Consider the following 17,965-nt stretch of genomic DNA (forward strand, 5'->3'; position numbering starts at 1 on the left):
GTGCTAACAATGAAAGCCCACATGTTGTCATCATAGTGCAGTGACTGCTAACAATTGAATCTCTGGAGTGCTACATTCAGATCCAGTTACTGCAGCCAAATCTCCAGGGCTCAATAAAAAGAACGAGGCTCAACTTTGTCAACAAACTGTTACTGGATATCGCTGGACTATAGCTGTGGAGAGAGCTAATGTTCCAATTACAATAGGATTGGATTTTCACTTTAAAGGTTCAACCATATGATTCTTTCTGACTTGAAAATGTGGAATTCATTCACTGCAAAGGCCCCATTTACTGGTTTGATCACTAGCCCAGAGTTGGCTGATATCAAGAGGAATGTTGCTAGATAACTCAATTTCCAATTTAGTTTCAGATTTACGGCATCAGCAGTGCCTTTCCTTTTCCTTTAATGTTTGATCTATGGACTCTTCCTTCTTCCAGAAATTCCACCTTGAACAGATTCCCTTTCTTCCACCTGGATATCCTTTAATCTGTTTTCACCTTGTTCACATTAACCATGACTTCCCTCATCTGATGTTTGATCAGAGCACTCGCTGGCCCTTGTCTGCAGACAAATTGCTTGCTTAACAACTGTCTCTGGACACCTTTATTCCACATGAGTTCTAACTTAAGTTCTACTGTTTCAGACCCACCTTTGACTGCTGCAGTTTTGCAGTAACTTTAGACATGGGAATGAAAAATGGACACAGAACAATATTTTAAAAACTGAGATCTTCGGCTTAAGACTGTCCAGGAACCTTTAGGAATTAGATGAGTCTCCAGGATACAGTCACATGCAAACTGAATAGAAAGGTCCCAAGAATACTAATAACTTTTTATTTTTAGACATATTGATTTATTAGTGCTAATGTATTGCAAGTAAGACTCATTGACTAGGAGCAAAGAAGCCTACATGATTCCTGATTGGTGGAGCAAGATGAGGCAATGAGATTTATAGGTTAACTCAGGGCAGAATTAGTGAGAGACAAGCCTAACAACATTAACTTTGGGTGTTTGGCTCCCTGTTGTCAAAAGGTTTTTAAATATTTGTGTCAATTAATTTTTCCCAAGGTGTTTGGTCCTTCAGATGTATCTTATCAATTACAATGTGCTTCCACTGTGTATCTCCAAGGAACCATTAGTCAACACAAAGCATTGAAGTAAACAATGTCATTGTAACCATTGAAATTATATTGAATAACCTTTGATCTTAAGGGTATAAAATTGTAATGCACCTTTGGGCTTGTGAGCCTCCACCGTCAATATTCACAGAATGATGTCTACTTGCGTTGAATAAAGACTTCTATATCAGGATCTCTCCAGTGACTTCAATCACAGTCACAACAGTTGGGGTCTCATCCAGGATAAGTTCATAACCATTATGTGGCCCATGACTTCAGCAGTCTAAGGTGGTGAGTATTTTTTTAAGAATAGCACCCATGCTTAAACCTGTTTAGGTCAACCACCAAACCACCACGGGATCATGAAGCATCAAAGGACACAACAGAGAGCTGAACTGGTAGATATACAAGTGGGGTGTGTGTGTGTGTGTGTGTGTGTGTGTGTGTGTGTGTGTGTGTGTGTGTGTGTGTGTGTGTGTGTGTGTGTGTGTGTGTGTGCGTGCGCGCGCGCGCGTGTGTGCGTGTGTGCGCGCGTGTGTGCGCGTGTGTGTGCGTGTGTGCGCGTGTGTGTTTTAGTGTAAGGGATCAACTACCAGACAGTCTGGGTATTTTGTCAAGAAAGGGCACCAGTTGCGAAAGGAAGTAACTGGCCATTCGGGATCCCAGAGGGGTGTGTTTATATTCATAGTGATTAGCGTATTCAATGGATTAAGTATAACATGGCTACTGAGAACACTTGTGTTATGTGGGAGATGCCACTCAGAATGCTATAAGCTACATGTATACTTGTTGGGGTATTGTTTGTGTGTGTGGGATAGGGGGGAACCCTATGAATCAAAGCCCAAGAGGAGCAATAGTGCAGAAATATTTAACTTTCTACATAAAAGGGATGCAGGAACATCACGAGCTCAGTTATAAAGAGGGGAGAGTTTGCAGTGTTTATCCTCCATAAACATGAGAGGGCTGAACAGGGAATGGGCAAAGCCTTGTCCAGGGTTAAGATCTGGAGCCCGGAAGATCATTAGCCGTGGTGGAAAAGCCAATCAAAGATTCTGGGTATAGATGTTCTGAGGGAGGCAGGTGCCATTATAGATTCAGAAGAGGGAGAAATGACATGGACAAGTTAGGGTGAGTGAACACATGCAACCTTTAGAGTTCACAATGTGGACAATGTAGCTGCAGCAGCCCCGGCAACCATGGACCGGAGCAAGGAAGGTACGGTATGTATGGCCTACTCTGTCAGCAGTTCCCAGGTGTATGAGCCATTCATATCGACAGGGCTGTCTCTGAGTGCACAAATATGGTAAGTGCACATAAACTATTGGTTGTCTATACCTGTGACCACTTTTGATATGCTAGGCATACCGAAACATGACAGATCAGTCTGATCTTTCAGCTTGCACTCAAGTCACAATGGTGCAAATTACTTAGCCCATGTTGCCTGACTTGATGCCGCCTCAATTAAAACAACCCCATTTTCTTAACGTTTAGCTGACGCATATGCAAATCTCTTTGTCTGAGGGCCAGTTTAACTTGCAATTTACAATAAGAACTGAAGACTTGATCTTGTTTCAATTAATATCTGCTATATCCACAAAACTCCAGAATGCTCCCTCACACTGTAAATGCTGGAAATCCAAAGCAACACAAAAAATGCTGGAGGAAGAAGAATAAAGGGCTATAGGTAAGCCTAGTAATTTCTAAGGTAGGGACATGTTCGGCACAACTTTGTGGGCCGAAGGGCCTGTACTGTGCTGTAGGTTTTCTCTGTTCTATGTTTCTATGAAGTCCACGTCAGGCAGCATCTATGGAGGTGAATTATCGGTCAATGTTCCAGGCCGAGACCCTTCATCAGGACTGGAAAGGAAGGGGGAAGAAGACAAAATAAGAAGATGGGGGAAGTGGAAGCTGACAGGTGACAGGTGAAGGCAGGTGAGGGAAAGGTGGAATGAAGTGAGAAACTGGGAGGTGATAGGTAGAAGTAGTAAAGGGCTGGATAAAAAGGAATCTGATCGGAGAGGAGGAAGGGCACCAGGGGGAGGTGATCGCCAGATGAGGAGAAGAGAAGGGGTAACAGGGGAGCCAGAATGGGTAATTGAAAAAGAGAGAAGGGAGAGGGAAGAGAAATACCAGAAGCTGGGGAAATCAGTGTTCATACTGTCATGTTTGGGGGCTACTCAGATGGAATATGAAGTGTTGCTCTTCCAAACTGAGAGTGGCCTCAGCGTGCCAATCGAGGAGGCTATGGACTGACATGTTGGCATGGGAATGGGAAGTGGAATTAAAATGGGTGGCCACCTGAAAATCTCGCCTGTTGTGGCAGACAGAGTAAAGGTGCTCGATGAACTGGTCTCCTAATCTTTATCAGGTCTCATTAAAGTAGGGAAGGCCATACCAGGAGCATTAAATTTAGTGGATGACCCTGACACATTTGCAGACGAGGTGCTGCTTCACCTGAAAGAACAGTCTGGGGCCATGAATGATGGAACGCCAATTACTTCTGGTGTAGATGACACCTGGATACAAAGCTCCTTCGATCATCATCTTCTGGATAGATCATTGAACCATATATTTTACTTCTTTTATACCTTTTACATTTGTTTTTCATCTTGAATGTGATTCTAGAACTGTTGGAGCCTGTGATTTGCAGTTTGGAGATTGTTTGGCTGCTTCAGCGCTCTGCAGTCTCCGAAAGGATTCTGAGGGGCAGAAGCGTGAGTGAACCTTGTGGTGAGAAGGCTATGGAACAAGGTGCAAGCCAATGTTCAACTCCATTTCGCCGATAAAAGCAGCGAGGGAGATTGAAATATCTAGGTGAATGCGAAAGGTGAGCACTGGCTGCCTGATTTTTAATCGCTGGTGGGATTGCTCTGCTATGAAGAGGGGAAACTGCCTTTTGACCGCCAGTGAGGTCACTCTGCTACGGAGAGGGGAGACTGCCTTTTGATCACTGGCGAGATCACTCTGCTAGGGAAAGGGAAAGCCCTGCCGCTGAGCCTGGAGAATGCTACCGAGGTTTTTTCGCGTTTTGGATATGGACTTGGATGATAGACTTCTTTTCCCCAGCCTTATAGGTTTTTATATTCTGTGTTTTTCACCCAATCTTTCTCGTTTTTTTTGTATGCAGGGGAGGGTGACTTGGGGGTCAATGTGCCTGTTCCATTTTTGTTCGTTTTTTGTGTGGGGAGGAGGGATTTGGGGGTTGATGATTGTGCTGCCGTTTTTTTCTTTCATGATTTTGTGGCTATCTGGAGAAGAAGAATTTCAGAGTTGTATACTTTGATAATCAATGAACCTTTGAACCTTTGATGAGGAAGGAGATGAAGGAGCAGGCATTGCTCATCACTAACGACTCATTGAAGTTCAGTCACCCTATTGAACCCAGGCCAGCTCCCTATGAAAGCAATCCTGTCCATTTCAGCTCCCAGTTCTTTCCCTGGAGCCTCAATCTCACTGTGAAGTATGTAAAGTCATTGTCAGCTATTTGTATGATCATATAAAGAATAGTCTGCCATTGCCATATCACCTTCCAATTTCATACAATATTTTAATGGGTTCTCTTTTTTTTATTCCAAGGATAAACTTTCTTCATTAAAAATAAACACAAAAATATGAAAAAATGCATGGCGTCCTTCACATTCAGAGTGTTACTGGGTTCGTACATTTGCAGTGTCTCATACATTCTATGTATGTGGCACCATTACCACTCATGTGGCTTCTTTGTATGATAAAAACTTGAAGTGCTTAAGAGATGCTTGCACAAGACCCAGCCAGCCATTCTTCCCCATGGAGTTTTTGCCATGGCTTCAGTGCATCCCACAGCACATTTTCCTGCAGCCCAGAATGTGCCAGTTGGCAGCATCCTCCCAGGCATCTCCATGTACTGGAAGAACAGTACATTTTGTGAAGACCAAAGTGGGTCTTTCACTCGGCAGGTGCTCGCCCTGCAGCTTTTGTCGTTTGTTTCGGTATACAATCCCTGGGAACAGACTGTAGATGCAAGAGTCCTCTGTTACACAGTAGGACAGGAGGAACCTCTGCAAGGACCTTTTCCATCCCGACCTTGCAAGTGCAGAGTCCACAAAGAGGTTGGTGATTATCTCAGTTTTCGCAAAGCTATCTCGAGGGCAGTGTGCATTTGGTGTGGGACCGTGACCATGCAGAAAGAACATAAGAACATAAGAACTAGGAACAGGTGTGGCCATCTGTCCCATCAAGCCTGCTCCACCATTCAATAAGATCATGCTTGGTCTGGCCATAATGCAGCTCCACCTGCCTGGCTTTTCTCTATAACCCTTAATTCCCCTGTTATGCAAAAATCTATCTAACTTAAATGTATTTAATGATGGAGCCTCTACTACTTCCCTGGACAAAGAATTCGACAGATTCACTACTCTCTGAGAAAAGCAGATTCTCCTCATTTCCATCCTAAATCTATTCTTCCAAATCTTCAGGCTATGTCCTCTAGTTCTGCTGGAGGGTTTTGACCCAAAACATCAACAACGCTCTTCATAGATGCTGCCTGGCCTGCTGAGTTCCTCCAGCATTTGTGTGTGTTGCTAGGATTTCCAGCTTCTTCAGATTTTTTCTTGTTTTCCTATTTCTAGTCTCACTTACCAGTGAAAACAGTTTTCCTGCCTCTTTCTCATCTATTCCTTTCATAATTTTATGTGTTTTTATAAGATCCCCTCTTAGTCTTCTGAACTCCAGCAAGTATAGTCCAAGTCAGCTCAATCTCTCCTTGGTATAGGCTGGCCTCCTCAACTTGGTGAACGTCCTCTGCACCGCCTCTAAAGCCAGTGTATCTTTCCTCAAGTAAGGAGGCCAAAATTGCACTCAGCACTCCAGGTGCAGCTTCACCAGTTCGCTTTACAGTTGCAGCATAACCTTCTTGCTCTTAAATTCAATCCCCCCAACAATGAAGTCCAACATTACGTTTGGATTCTTGATAACCTGTTGCACCTGCAAACCACCCTTTCGCAATTCATGCACAAGCACTCCCAAGTCACTCTGCATGCTGCAATCTTTCACCATTTAAGTAGTAACTGATCATTGATTTTTCCTTCCAAAGTGTATGATCTCTAATTTACCAATGAAGTACTCCATCTGCCAGACCCTTGCCCACTCACTTAACCTACCTATATCTCTCTGCAAACTCTCCGTATCCTCTGTACAATTTGCTTTTCCACTCAATTTAGTGTCATCAACAAACTTAAAAATGCTGCACTTGGTCCCCTCTTCCAAATGATAAGTGTATATCATGAATAGTTGTGGGCCAGCACTGACCCCTGAGTCACTCTGCTCACTACTAATCACTAACCAGAGAATGATCATTTATCCCAACTCTCTGCTGTTTATTGGTTAACCAATCCTTGATCCATGCTAATACGTTATTCCAACTCCATGCATCCTTACTTCATGGATTAATTATTTTACTGTATGTGGAGTCTTATCAAACACTTTCTGGAAATCCAAGTTTACAATATCTACCTGTTTCCCTCTATTAACTGTGTTCATTATATCCTCAATGAACTCCAGTAAGTTTGTCAGACAGGATCTGCCCTTCATGAATCCATACCATGTTTGCCTGATGGAACCACTTTTACCCAAATGTTTCACAATTTCTTCCTTAATGATAGCTTTAAGCAATTCCCCAACCACAGATGTTAAGCTTATATTTACCTGCCTTTTGCTTTCATCCATTTTTAAAGTAATGTGAATTCACAGTCTCTCAATCTGTCAGGAGCACATGATGCCTCTTCCCACCCTGTCACTTGTAAAAGTGCTATCCCCTTCTCTCAGTTCCTCCATCTCCACAGTATCTGCTCTCTGGATGAAGCATTTCACTCCAGAACTACTGAGATGTCCTCCTTCTTCAAAGAAAGTGCTTCCCTTCCTCCATCATTGACGCTGCTCTTAACTGAATCTCTTCCATTTCGTGAATGTCTGCCATCACTTCATTCTCCTGCCGCCCCACCAGGGATAGGGTTCCTCTTGTCCTCACCTACCACCACACCAGCCTCCACGTCCAGCACATAATTCTCTGCAACTATTGCCACCTCCAATGGGATCCCACCACCAAGCACATCCTTCCCTCCTACACCACCCCCACTTTCCGCTTTCCACAGGGATCGCTTCCTTCACAACTCCCTTATCCACGCATTGCTCCCTACTGATCTCCTTCATGGTACTTACTCCTGCAAGTGAAGTAAGTGCCACACCTGCTCCTACACCTCGTCCCTCACTGCCATTCCGAGCCCCAAATAGTCCTTCCAGGTGAGGAGACATAGAAACATAGAAACATGGAAAATAGGTGCAGGAGTAGGCCATTCGACCCTTTGAGCCTGCACCGCCACTCAATATGATCATGGCTGATCATCCAACTCAGAACACCGCCCCAGCCTTCCCTCCATACTCCCTGACCCCCGTAGCCACAAGGGCCATATCTAACCTCCCTCTTAAATATAGCCAATGAACTGGCCTCAACTGTTTCCTGTGGCAGAGAATTCCACAGATTCACCACTCTCTGTGTGAAGAAGTTTTTCCTAATCTCGGTCTTAAAAGGCTTCCCCTTATCCTCAAACCGTGACCCCTCGTTCTGGACTTCCCCAACATCGGGAACAATCTTCCTGCATCTAGCCTGTCTAATCCCTTTAGGATCTTATACGTTTCAATCAGATCCCCCCTCAATCTTCTAAATTCCAACGAGTACAAGCCCAGTTCATCCAGTCTTTCTTCATATGAAGGTCCTGCCATCCCAGGAATCAATCTGGTGAACGTTCTTTGTAATCCCTCTATGGCAAGGATGTCTTTCCTCAGATTAGGGGACCAAAACTGCACACAATACTCCAGGTGTGGTCTCACCAAGGCCTTGTGGAGTACACTTCACCTGTGAGTCAGCTGGGGTCATCTATTGTATCCATTGTTCCCGCTGTGGCCTCCTGTTTATTGGTGAGACCCGACATAGATTGGGAGACTGCTTCACCAAGCACCTACCAGAAAAAGTGGGATCTCCCAGAGACCGCCCATTTCAATTCTACTTCCCGTTCCCATTCTGACATGTCAGTCCATGGCCTCTTTCACTGCTACGTTGAGGCCCCACTCAGATTGGAGGAGCAACACCTTATATTCCGTTTGGGTAATTTCCAACCTAATGGCATGAACATCAATTTTTCGAACTTCTGGTAATTGCCCCCACCTCTTCTCACAATTCCTGATTCTTGTTTCCCTCTTTCACCTTATCTCCTTACCTGCCCAACACCTCCCTCTGGTGCTCCTCCTACTTCCCCTCCTTCCATAGTCTTCTATCCTTTCCTGTCAGATTCCCCCAATCAACTTTCCATCTCTTTACTTCCTCTCCTCCACCCACCTTCTTACTCTGACTCCTCCCCATCTTTCCAGTCCTGATGAAAAATCTTGGCCCGAAATTTTGACTGTTTACTCTTTTCCATAGATGCTACCTGGCCTGCTGAGTTCCTCTAGCATTTAGTGTGTGTTGTTTGGATTTGCAGCATCTGCAGATTTTCTCTTGTTTGTGACCTTCCCTTGTTGGTTCACTAATGTGCTGCTCAAGAAAGGCATCACTGATGCATTCTGTGAAGTCCTCTTCAAGATTGCCTTGACTAATTTGATTCACCCAATCTACGTGCAAAGTAAACACCCCACAACAGCTGTCATTCTGTTCAAAGGTGTATCAGATATTTCCTGGCTTATTGCCTGTGCTACTGCAATTTTATTATTTGATGGACTATAGACAACTCCCACCAGTGACTATTCCCCCTTTACTATTCCTAATCTCTACCCAGATCGACTCAACATTTTCCTCCTTAGATCTTATATTACCTCTCACTATCTCACCCTTAACTAAGAGCACTACTCCACCTCCCTTAGCTTCCTATCTATCCTTTCACATTAACTGATACTCTTAGTTATAAATCAGCATGATTGTGTATCAGGGCATGATGTGGATCAATGTAATTGTGCATTAAGTGACTGAGGTTGAATAAGTGTATGGGTGGTTATTGAACAGTGAGATATTGATTCAGTGAGTGGTTCCCAATCATCTCCCTGTACATGGATGACATTGTCAACTTCTGCTCAGACCCAAAGTTAGTTCACATATTGATCAGCATCTCCAACCAGGTTGAATTGGCAATGGGGACTAGAGTCAACCACTGTAAGAGATGAGGCCATGTTCTTTGACAATTGACCCAACTGATCCAACGTCTCCTTCACTGTCATGCTGGGAGATGCTAGGAATCAGATTCAGAAGAGCGGAGATGTGTAACAACAATTAGCTGCAGTGGACAGGAAAGGCTAGAAGGAACCTAGACTTTGGTAAGAACTCAGTCATCAGTCATAGGATGTCGTTGGTGCTGGTCTATTTGGTGCAGTTGCAAACGATTCCCCCTCTGGTGCTCTGGCATCTCCAGTTCACCTGGGGATCTAAGATGGAATTTGTCTGTTGAGTCATAATGTGCAGGTCCCTGATCAATAGGGGCAAAATGTACCCAACATCACTCTCACCCCGATGACCCCCTTTGTGTGTGGCTGCATCAGGCTGTGTGTGGAACTGAAGTTGCAAGCATCGAGTGTCACTACGTACTGAGGTTATAGCTGTATCCAATGTTGTGAAGATTCGCTTTGGCCCTGTTGCCATGCAAATTTTCAGTCAGGTAGACGTTGCTGCACTACCAATCCCTTTTGGGAAAGTTCTTGGACCACATGTCCATCAGGAAGTGTCCCCTACAGAACGTCCTACAGCTACTGCAGGACAAAAATGTGATGAATCCTGAACCAGTTTTAATATGTTTAGTCAAAGGAATTCTTCTCATGCCTTGGCCACAGAAAAAAGATTTTAACATTAAGGTAGCTTCTCAGTATAACAGTGGCTTTTTCCGAACTGTATGTGTGGCCCATCTTGCAAGCAGCTGTGAATGTTACTGAGGCAGGAACTGTGAAGTAATTAAACACAGTAGTGTTTAGCCCATCAGTTGGGGCAGGAACCTCTGCTGCTCTAAACATGAGAATTCATTGCTGACTGAAAGTTAAGACTCAGTCCCAAGTGGATCCAAGCTCCCTGGTCTGGTCAACTTTCAAGATTTTAAGTGAATACTGGGTGGCACTGAATATTCACTCTGAAAACAGAAGAAAACACGAGCCTGAACACAGCAGTAAATATATCCCATAGCTCATCTCTACCACTGTGCCAAAGCTACTGAATATTGTTACAGAGAGCAACTTTGATCAGTATCACTCTGGCTCCCCAAGCAGTTATAAATCAGCATGATTGTGTATCAGGGCGTGATGTGGGTTAATGTAACTGTGCATCAAGAGACTGAGGTTGAATATGTGTATCGGTGGTCATTGAACAGTGAGATATTGATTCAGTGTACAGTTGCAGGTTAGTGGGATATGTATCAATGAGTAAGTTGTAGATTAATGTGATTCTGCATGAATAAACTGTTCCTATTAAGTGTAATTGTGTGCAAGTGAACGCTCTACATCACTAACACGAGGAATTCTGCAGATGCTGGAAATTCGAGCAACACACATCAAAGTTGCTGGTGAACGCAGCAGGCCAGGCAACATCTGTAGGAAGAGGTACAGTCGACGTTTCGGGCCGAGACCCTTCGTCAGGACTAACTGAAGGAAGAGCTACTAAGAGATTTGAAAGTGGGAGGGGGAGGGGGGAGATCCAAAATGATAGGAGAAGACAGGAGGGGGAGGGATGGTGCCAAGAGCTGGACAGGTGATTGGCAAAGGGATATGAGAGGCCTAGGGAGAAGGAAAAGGGGGGGGGGGGACCCAGAGGATGGGCAAGGGGTGTAGTCAGAAGGACAGAGGGAGAAAAAGGAGAGAGAGAAAAAGGAGAGAGAGAAAGAGTGTGTGTATATAAATAAATAACAGATGGGGTACTAGGAGGAGGTGGGGCATTAGCGGAAGTTAGAAAAGTCGATGATCATGCCATCAGGTTGGAGGCTACCCAGACGGAATATAAGGTGTTGTTCCTCCAACCTGAGTGTGGCTTCATCTTTACAGTAGAGGAGGCCGTGGATAGACATGTCAGAATGGGAATGGGATGTGGAATTAAAATGTGTGGCCACTGGGAGATCCTGCTTTCTCTGGAGGACAGAGCGTAGGTGTTCAGCAAAACGATCTCCCAGTCTGCGTCGGGTCTCGCCAATATATAGAAGGTCACATCGGGAACACCGGACGCAGTATATCACCCCAGCCGACTCACAGGTGAAGTGTCGCCTCACCTGGAAGGACTGTTTGGGGCCCTGAATGGTGGTAAGGGAGGAAGTGTAAGAGCTCTACATCACTGTTATTGTACACTGGTGAAAGTTAATAGAATGGATTCAACACGAATGGACAGTAAGTTCTAGTGAAGAGAGTGTGCACACTATGCGCACTATGGTGAACGCTATGCCTGGTCAAATTTTCTATCAATGAAACACAATAGATCACTCTGTTTGTTAAGCAATAAGCTGTGAAATTAGTTACCAGTTAATGTTTGGAGTGATTTGTGGTGATGAACAGAGGGAGTGCAGTGTGCCTGTGTATCAATGAAACAATGTCAGCCAGTATGATTGATAAATTATTGTTCACGTGTAAATGATGTGTTTTTCAAAGCTCAAAGTTCAAAGTACATATATGTGACCATATATAACCCTGAGATTCATTTTCTTATGGATATTCACAGTAAATGCAAGAATCACAATAGAATCAATGAAAGTCTGCACACAAACTGGATGAACAAACAATTAATGTGCAAAAGACATTAAGCTGTGCAAATACAAAAAGAAAAAAATAACAATAATAAATAAGTAATAAATATCGAGAACATGAGATGGAGAGTCCTTGAAAGTGAGTACATAGGTTGTGGGAACAGCTCAGTGATGGGGCGAGTGAAGTTGAGTGAAATTATCCCATCTGGTTGAAGAGCCTGAATGGTTGAGGGGTAGTAACTGTTCCTGAATCTGATGGCGTGGGTCATGAGACTCCTGTAACTCCTTCCTGATAGCAGTGAGAGGAGAGCATGGCCTGGGTGATGGGTGTCCCTGATGATGGATGCTGCTTTCCTGTGCTGCACTCCGTGTAGATGTGATTAATGGTGGAGAGGGCTTTACCTGTGATGGACTGGGCCATATCCACTACTTTTTGTAGGATTTTCCATTCAAGGACATTGGTGTTTCCATACCAGGCTGTGATACAACCAGTCAATATACTCTCCACCATACATCTGTAGAGGCTTGTCAAAGTTTTAGATGACATGCTGAATTTTCACAAACTCCTCAGGAAGTAGAGGCACTGCTGTGCTTTCTTTGTAATTGCACTTACCTGCTGAGTCCAAGACAGATCCTGTGAAATGATAACACTGAGGAATTTAAAGTTGCCGACCCACTCCACCTCTGATCCACTGATAAGAACTGATTCATGGACCTCTGGTTTCCTCCTCTTGAAGTCAATAATCAGCTTCTTAGACTTGCTGGCATTGAGTGAGAGATTGTTGTTGTGGCACCACTAAACTAGATTTTCAATCTTCCACCTTCCATCTTCCTTCTTCATCACCGTCTTTGATTCAGCCAGCGAGTAGAGCAGGGAGCTAAGGGCACAGCCTTGTGGTGCACCAGTGCAGATGGAGATTGTGGAGGGGATGTCGTTGCTAATCTGAACTAACTGGGCTCTGCAAGTGAGGAAATCAAGGATCCAGTTGCACAAGGAGGTATTGAGGCCAAGGTCTTAAAGCTTATTAATTATTTTTGAGAGGATGATAGTACTTAATGCCGAGCTGTTGTCAATGAAGAGCATCCTGATGTATGCATCTTTGCTGACCAGATCTTCCAGGGTTTAGTGAAGAGCCAATGAGATGGCAACTGCTGTTGACCTGTTGTGTCGTTAGGCAAATTGAAGTGGATACAAAGCTGGAGTTGATATGTTTCATCACCAGCCTCTCAAAGCAAATCATCTCTGTGGATGTAAGTGCTACTGGATGATAGTCATTGAGGCAGGTTACAGCGTTCTTCATAGGCACCGGTATGATTGAAGCATGTGGGTACCTCAGACTGCCAAATTGAAAGGTTAAAGCTATTGGTGAATACACCAGTTAATTGTCCAGCACAGGTCTTTAGTACTCAGCCAGGTACCCCGTCTGGGGTGGATGCTTTTCATGGATTCACCCTCATGAAAGATGTTCTCTCGATGGACTCAGAGACTGAAATTACAGGGTCTTCAGGGGCTGTGGGAGTTCGTGAAGGTCCCTCCAGGTTTTAATGGTCAAAGCGAGTGGAAAAGGTATTGAGCTCATCCAGGAGCAAAGCCTTGCTGTCATCTATGTTGCTTGGTTCCACTCGTAAGAGGTGATAACACTCAAGCCCTGCCACAGCTGTCGAGCATCCTTCAGTGATTTAAGTTTGGTCCATAATTGCCACTTTGCACGTGAGATGAATTTCCAGAGATTGTACGTGGACCTCCTGTATTTTATTTGATCGTCAGACCTGAATGTCACTGATCTAGCCCTCAGCAGATCATGGATCTCATGGTTCATCCAGGGTTTCTGGTTGAGGAAGACTGAATGATATTGTGGGGACAGACTTGTCTACGGCTGTTTTTATAAAGTCCGTGACAACCGCGATGTATTGGTTCAGATCCTCTGATGAGTCCTTGAACACGGCCCAGTCCACTGACTCAAAGCAGTCCCATAGCTGCTCCTCTGCCTCCCTTATCTCCAGAGCCTGGTTCTTTAACCTCTGCCTATATACAGGTAGGAGGAGGAGAGACAAGTGATCAGGTTTCCTGAAGTGCAGTCTAGGCATTGGAAGGCATTCTTAATCATGGTATAGCAATGGCATTCTTAATCATAGTATAGCAATGGTGCTGCCGGTGATGATAACTGGGCAGAGATTTCTTCAAGTAAGCCTGAATGAAGTCTCCAACAATTACTTCAAAGGTGTCAGGGTAGGCTGTTTCTTGTTTGCTGATAACAGCATTCAATACACCGAGTGTCTGCTAACACTGGCCTTTGGCGGTGTGTAAACTGCAGTCAGGATCTCGGAGAAATCTCTTGGTAAGTAGAATGAATGACATTTTATCATTTGATGTTCCAAGTCAGGGGGAACAAGACTGTGACAAGACTTCTACGTCCAAGCCTCAAAAAGAGTTTATCACAGACCTCTACCTTTTGCCTTCTCCGAATCATTAATCCAGTCCATCCTGTGTATCGAGAAGGCCTTGGGTCTTATTAACATACCCAGCATATCCAGAGTGAGCCATGTCTCTGTGAAACAGAGAACAGAGCAAATCCTCATTTCCCTCTGATACAGCAATCCTGCCCTTTTGCATTAGTGAACACTTGTAGATATGGTTCATTGTGCAACAGAAAACCTTAGTTGATCAGTGTGATTGAGTATCAGTGAACACTAGTAGGTAATTGTCATTGAATTGAATTGAATTGAACTGAATTTATTTCTTACATCCTTCACATACATGAGGAGTAAAAATCTATGTTACATCTCCATCTAAATGTGTAATATGCAATCATAGTAATTTATAGTAAATAGAACAATCAATGTAACATAGAAATACACTCAAATCAGCCTGATGGCCTGGTGGAAGAAAATGTCCTGGAGCCTGTTGATCCTGGCTTTTATGCTGCAGTACTGTTTCCCGGATGGTAGCAGCTGGAATTGATTGAAGTTGGGATGACACAGGTCTCCAATGATCCTTCAGGCCCTTTTTACACACCTGTCTTTGTAAATGTCCTGAATCATGGGATGTTCACAACTACAGATGCGCTGGGCTGTCCACACCACTCTCTGCAGAGTCCTGCAATTAAGGGAGGAACAGTTCCCATACCAGGCAGTGATGCAGCCAGTCAGGATGCTCTCAATTGTGCCGCTGTAGAAAGTTCTTAGGATTTGGGGGCCCATACCAAACTTCCTCAACCATCTGAGGTGAAAAAAGCACTGTTGTGCATTTTTCATCACACAGCTGGTATGTACAGACCACATGAGGTCCTCGGTGATGTGGATGCTGAGGAACCTAAACCTGTTTACCCTCTCAACCCCAGATCCATTGATGTCAATAGGATTGTGAATCAACAAACATCTATAAATCAGGTGATAGATTTAAAAACAAAGCCTATAGATCCTAGAAATCTGAAATTAGAACACATAAAACTAGAAATGCATCACTGGGCAAGCAGATCTACAGAGACAGAAATACTTTAAATACAGTTAGAATGGACATAAGATATAGGAGCAGAGTTAGATCATTTGGCCCATTGAGTCTGTTCCTCCATTCAATCAAGGTGGATTTATTCAAGAATTGTTTATTTCACTCAATATTATTTATTTACTTATTTTTTTGTATTTGTACAGTTTGTCTTAGAACATAGAACATAGAATAGTACAGCACAGTACAGGCCCTTTGGCCCACAATGTTGTGCCGACCCTCAAACCCTGCCTCCCATATAAGCCTCCACCTTAGATTCCTCCATATACCTGTCTAGTAGCCTCTTAAACTTCACTAGTGTATCTGCCTCCACCACTGTCTTCTTTAGTACATTGTCTCTGTGTGTAGTTTTTCATTGAATCAATTGTATTTATTTGTTCTACTGTGATTGCCTGAAAGAAAATGAATCTCATATACATACTTTGATAATAAATTTATTTTCGACTTCAACTTTAATTTATTTGAGAAAAATAGAAACATAGAAAACCTATACCAGAATACAGGCCCTTCGGCCCACAAAGCTGTGCCGAACATGTCCTTACCTTAGAACTACCTAGGCTTACCCATAGCCTTCTATTATTCAAAGCTCTATGTATCCATCCAGAAGCCTCTTAAAAGACCCTATTGTTTCTGCCTCCACCACCACCGTCGCCAGCAGTCCATTCCACGCACTCACCACACTCTGCGTAAAAAACTTACCCCTGACATCTCCTCTGTACCTACTTCCAAGCACCTTAAAACTTTGCCCTCTCATGCCAGCCATTTCAGCCCTGGGAAAAAGCTTTTGACTATACACATGATCGATGCCTCTCATTATCTTGTACACCTCTATCAGGTCACCTCTCATCCTCCGTCACTCCAAGGAGAAAAGGCCGAGTTCACTCAACCTATTCTCATAAGGCATGCTCCCCAATCCAGGCAACATCCTTGTAAATATCCTCTGCACCCTTTCAATGGTTTCCATGTCCTCCCTGTAGTGAGGTGACCAGAACTGAGTACAGTACTCCAAGTGTGGTCTGACCAAGGTCCTATATAGCCGTAACATTACCTCTCGACTCTTAAACTCAATCCCACGGTTGATGAAGGCCAATGCACCATATGCCTTCTTAACCACAGAGTCAACCTGCGTAGCAGCTTTGAGTGTCCTATGGACTCAGACCCCAAGATCCCTCTGATACTCCACACTGCCAAGAGTCTTGCCATTAATGCTATATTCTGCCATCATATTTGACTTACCAAAATGAACTACCTCACACTTATCTGGGTTGAACTCCATCTGCCACTTCTCAGCCCAGTTTTGCATCCTATCAATGTCCTGCTGTAACTTCTGACATCCCTCCACACTATCCACAACACCTCCAACCTTTGTGTGATCAGCAAACTTACGAACCCATCCGTCCACTTCCTCATCCAGGTCATTTATAAAAATCACAAAGAGTAGGGGTCCCGGAACAAATCCCTGAGGCACACCACTGGTTACCAGCCTCCATGCAGAATATGACATGTTTACAACCACTCTTTGCCTTCTTGTGGGCAAGCCAGTTCTTGATCCACAAAGCAATGTCCCCTTGGATCCCACGCCTCCTTACTTTCTCAATAAGCCTTGCATGGGATACCTTATCAAATGACTTGCTAAAATCCTTATGTACACTAAGGCACGACTCTGCCTTTGACAAAGCCAAAGCTATTCCTAATCAAATTATGCCTCTCCAAATGTTCATAAATCCTACCTCTCAGGATCTTCTCCATCAACTTACCAACCACTGAAGTAAGACTCACTGGTCTATAATTTCCTGGGCTATCCCTACTCCCTTTCTTGAATAAGGGAACAACATCCGCAACCCTCCAATCCTCCAGAACCTCTCCCGTTCTCATTGATGATGCAAAGATCATCGCCAGAGGCTCAGCAATCTCCTCCCTTGCTTCCCACGGTAGCCTTCCTCTCTGTATTTTCCTGCCTTCTCTCTGTATTCTTTAACATCCTTACTAATCAAGAACCTGTTAGCCTCCCCTTTACATATATCTAATGACTTGGCCTCCACAGCCATCTGTGCCAATGAATTCCACAGATTCATCACCACCTAGCTCAAGATATTCCTCCTCACCTCTGTTCTAAAGAGATAACCTTTATTTTGAGGCTGTGCCTTCGGGCCCTTGACTCTCTCACTATTTGAAACATCCTCTACATGTCCTTTCTATCTTGGGCTTTCAATATTCAGTAGATTTGAATGAAATCTCCCCATATCCTTTTAAACTCCAGTGAGTACAGGCCCAAAGCCATCAAATGCTCCTCATACATTAAGCTTTCCATGCCTAGGATCATTCTCATAAACCTCCTCTGAACTCTCTCCAGTGCCAGCGCATTCTTTCTCAGATAAGGGTCTCAAAACTGCCCACAATACTGTATTCCAAATATGGTCTGACCCAAGCATTATAAACAATCAGCAATTTATTTTTGCTTTGTATTCCAGTCATCTCAAGATGACTATAATACAAAGCAAAGGTGCAATGCTGAGCCTTTATAATGCATTGGTCAGATAGGTTTCCATGAGATCCCTCTTCATTCTTCTAAATTCCATCAGGTATAGGCCCAGAGCCATCAAACGCTCCT

The sequence above is a fragment of the Mobula birostris genome, chromosome 20 (genome assembly GCF_030028105.1).
Source record: "Mobula birostris isolate sMobBir1 chromosome 20, sMobBir1.hap1, whole genome shotgun sequence".
Lineage (NCBI taxonomy): Eukaryota > Metazoa > Chordata > Chondrichthyes > Myliobatiformes > Myliobatidae > Mobula > Mobula birostris.